This window comes from Echinops telfairi, unplaced genomic scaffold, assembly GCF_000313985.2.
Source record: "Echinops telfairi isolate 266 unplaced genomic scaffold, ASM31398v2 ScPeMD7_7468;HRSCAF=8506_2, whole genome shotgun sequence".
In the NCBI taxonomy this organism is placed as follows: Eukaryota; Metazoa; Chordata; class Mammalia; order Afrosoricida; family Tenrecidae; genus Echinops; species Echinops telfairi.
The window spans coordinates 2,323,082-2,327,501 of record NW_022111371.1 but is presented as its reverse complement, the minus strand read 5'-3'; the positions used below and the strand labels follow the sequence as shown (position 1 = coordinate 2,327,501).

The 4,420-nt window shown below is 39.9% G+C and overlaps 1 non-coding gene across 1 annotated transcript; it reads right to left on the bottom strand.

Moving 5' to 3' along the window:
• Positions 1–2,159: 2,159 nt before the first annotated feature.
• On the bottom strand, positions 2,160–2,293 carry LOC115873480. The gene has a single exon (XR_004048460.1). It is a non-coding gene; the product is annotated as a small nucleolar RNA SNORA42/SNORA80 family (small nucleolar RNA).
• Positions 2,294–4,420: the final 2,127 nt, after the last annotated feature.

Genomic DNA, 4,420 nt, shown 5'->3' with positions numbered 1-4,420 from the left:
TGATCTATGAGTTCTGTGTGGCCATTGTAATGAATTATCAGACTCAGTTGAGCTCTGTAGAAGGGCTGATTGGTATCAGAATTGGTAAGGAAGGTTGTAGGGTTGTGGTATGTTTTACTTCAGTATAATAGGACTTGGCTTTGGGATGATGCTTATGGCAATTCTTATGAAGTCAGAGAAAGTCAGATGCCGTCTCGAATGCTTTTGTGACAATAATGTTTATTATGTAGATGAAGTGGAAGTAGGAGGATTGCCTGTTCAAACTATAATTGCCCTTCATTGTCATTTATTGTTACTCACTGCCATCAAGTAGATTCTGACTCCTAGTGGGTCTTTAGAGAAGGGTAGAATTGACCCTGTGAGTTTCCAAGAGTGCAATATTTTACAGGAGAAGAAAGTCCTGTTACTTTCCTTTGGAGCAGCCAGTGGTTTTGAACTGTTGACTTTGTGGTTAGCAGTGCAATAGTTAATAGGAACCTGCTATCCTGTGAACATACTATATAGGTTATCTTGTTTGTGTACAAATCCAGTGTAAAAGTGATCACATTCCATTTTATAGTAAGGGAAAAACTTCATCTGTTGTTAAAATAGCCAACCATCCTTGCCCCGAGTTCCCTGCACTACAGTCTACCGAGCTACCACCCAAGGGTACCAATCTCTGTTGTTATGAAGCTTGACATGTAAAGTAAAGGCAGGTGTTTTCCTTAAAGTTGGTTTGGAGATCATGGTTCCCCTGCCAGGCGCTCTGTCACTTGTGCGACTGATGAAAATATTTTCATGTGATTGTGACCTCTCATATTATAGACCCACCTCATTAAGTAGCAATCATCTTCCTATTTATTTTAATGCTAACACATTTCCCTAGCACAGGGGCACCTTGGACAAAATATTAAATGTTGGCTTCATGAATGAAAAGGGATTGCATATGGGAAAGGCCTGACCTGATGCCAGATGCTTGATCCTTAACAGATCTGCTCTGCTAAAGAAGAGCTATCACAAGTGCATCCTGTTACCAAATCATTTTTATGCATTAAGCATCTGGACTATGACAGAATCAACCTTTAAACAATAATTATTTCAGCAAATTAGGCTGCAGGTTACATGGAAAGGACACTGTGCATTGACCTTCATCCTGGAATTGTCATGAACCATTTGTGGGACCTTAATAAAGTCACTTCATCTGCAAATGGAGGCAAGGATCAAGAGGCAGTTGTGCAAACAGCACAAGGGAATGCTGCCTGATTTACAATCAGGAATGATGTGCATCAGAGTTGTAGTCTCTCTGTAGTGACAGTTACATAATTTCATCAACTTGAAGATATATATAAAAGTGTCGGAGTGCAGTTGAGCCTCGTAATCAGGTCACAGCCTGATGGTGACTCCTTGTGGGCATTGCCTTCTCCTAAGTAGGGCCCTGGAAGACTCCCTCCCTCTCCCTGCCTTCACCTTCCTGCTGGATAACTCTCACTGCTGCCATGCATCCATCAATTCTGCCCATACCAGCCTGTGATAGCCCTGCATTCTGTATCACTGCATGTGGCTATGTGAATCTGAATAGGGACTTACGGACAATTATTGTACTCGTGGACAACTGAGCTGGAGTGTCTTCTTGATATATAATTATGTCTTGATATAAAACTCTTTCTCACATGTATATGAGTGTCACTGTATTTGTTTCTCTAGTCAACCCAGCTTAAACCACCATACTTATTCAGACTGTATGCTGAGAAGATTGATTATTTGAAGGAGAATGTGGCATCAGGATTGGTGGAAGGATTACTAACAACCTGTGATATGCAAACAACATAATTTTGCCTGCTGAAAATCAGGAACTCATGCAGCACTTGCTGATGAAGACCAAGGATTTCAACTTTCAGTATTGATTGCAAATTAATGTGAAGAAGACCAAAATCCTCACACTGGACCAGTAGATAACATTATGATAAGCTGAGAAAAGATTGAAGTTGTCAAGGCTTCCATCTTGCTTAGATCCACAATCAATACTCATGTAATCAGCAGTCAAGAGATCAAAGGACATGTTGCCTTGGATAAATATGCTGCACAAGACCTTTTTTAAAGTATTGAAAGCAAATAGATTACTTTGAGGGCTAAGATGAGCCTGACCCAAACCATGGTGTTTTTCTTTCTTTTTTTTTTTTCACTGTGCAACGTGCTTCAGTGCCCGAAGCCCATGGGGTAAAGCCAGGCAATGGATCAGGGTGACAGTTTGCTTTTGCATGGGACACTGTGAGAAGCCCATGGGATCGGACCTGCCACAAATCCAAACCCATGCACCCATGGTGTTTTTCAATTGCCTCATATGTGTGTGAAATTTTGACATTAAATTAGGAAGACTGAAATAGAACTCATTCATTTGAATTGTGGTGCTGGAGAAGAACATGGACTGCCCGAAGAACTAACAAATCTATCCTAGATGAAATACAGCCAGAATACCCCTTAGAGACTAGCTTGAACATGTTGTCTAAAGTGAATAGTCCCCTGGAGAAGGACATAATGCTTTGTAAAATAAAAGGACAATGAAAAAAATGAAAGCCCTCACCAAGATGGATTGACACAGTGGATGCAACAACGAGCTCAAACATAATAATTATGAGGAGGGCTCAAGTCTGGGCAGCGTTTTGTTCTGTTGTACATTGGGTAGCTATGAGTAGAAACCAACTCCATGACACCTAAGGACAACAACATCTGCCAATTGAGAAGGTGTGGTTTTCTAATCACTGAGGACCCTTTGGGTTGCATGTTAAATGATTTGCTTGAGTGAAGATTCTCAAATAATGAGTGCATTACCACTTAAGTATCATGTGCTAAGATAGTTTACTGTGCCTTATTCAATATTTGCTACCATTTATAACTACACTGATGAAAATTGCCATTTAAAATGCACTAGAATTCTCAGTTCATTTGATTAACAATTACGATGCCTTGTTAGAACAGTGGATTATGCTTTGGGCTGCTAACATTAAGATCAACTGTTTAAAACTATCAGCCACTCAGAGTGGAAGATGAGGCTTTTTACTCTATACCATAGGTTCCCTCTAAGTCTGAATTTATTACATGGCAGTGACAGAGGGAGTGGAAACACACACACACACACACACAAAACCTACTGTCATCAGGTCTGGGACAAAGATGAAACTTCTCCTCCTGTGAAGACTGTGGTCTTTGAAAACCAGAGGGTAGTTCTAATCTGTTCTATTGGATCTCTATGAGTCATAATCAGCCAGAGAGCAGTAAGTCTGACATTAAGTCAAGGAGAACTGGTGGCACAGTGGTGCATGTGTTGGGTTATTAACCACAAGCTCAGCAGTTCAATACCACCAACAACTCTGAGGATGAAAGATGAGGCTTTCCACTGTCCTAAATATTTATAGTCTCAGAAACTCACATGGACAGTCTACATTGTCCTGTAGGGTTGCTATGAATCAGAATAAGCTTGATGACAGTGATTTGTTTGGTTTTGTTTCGATCATCAAATCAATTCCAACTTATCATGACTTTATACAAGTGAGACTTGTATGAACCATGTCTGGTAACAGACATACTCTTCTTTCTCTTGACTTATATCCTTGCTCTTTTATAACTTCCCACAGAGATGCTTCTTTCAAAGAAATTCTGAACTATGAATATTAGCAGATCATGAATGTCAATCCTATGAAGTAGTCAATATTTTGTAAGTATTCACAACCTAATGACTTTGAACATTCATTGCTTACTGCAAGAGCAATGGTTTAAATCACCACCCACTCCCCGAGAAAGAAGGATTTTTTTGCTCTGGTAAAGATTTACAGTCTCAGAATTCCTATATAGGATTACCTTGAATCAGAATTAAGTCACTGACTACTGGTTTGTTTGTTTGTTTGTTTTTAATGACTTGGATAATCACATCAACTTTATGTTATAATCTAAATAATATTAATGCGCTAGCCTCAATTGCACTGTTAAGTAAGCATTGGACTGTTAATGATGAGGTGAACTGTTCTAACCCACCAGCCACTTCAAGGGTGAGGGACAACCCTAAGTACTCCCATAGAGAGGTACAGCCTCAGAAGCAATATATTACAATTATGAGTCAGAAACAGATGAATTGACACAGCGGCTACAACTGTGGGCTCAAGCATTGGAATATGTGTGAGGAAGGTGCAGGATAAGGCACCGTTTGTTCTGTTGTGTGGTTTGGAACTAAGTTGATGGCACCTAACAACAATGAGTCAGAATCAGGTGTATGGCAGTAGATGGGCCATAACAAAGACCTTTTGAAACCTGCCTTGAATAAGAACAAGTTATTTTACCCACTTTGGGATTTTGCTAGGTTAATGGTTCAGCCTTTCTCCCATTGTCCAGGTTTAGCCTTAAGTGTTTCTTTATTTCAATATATCCCCTTGGTATTGGCTCATTCTCA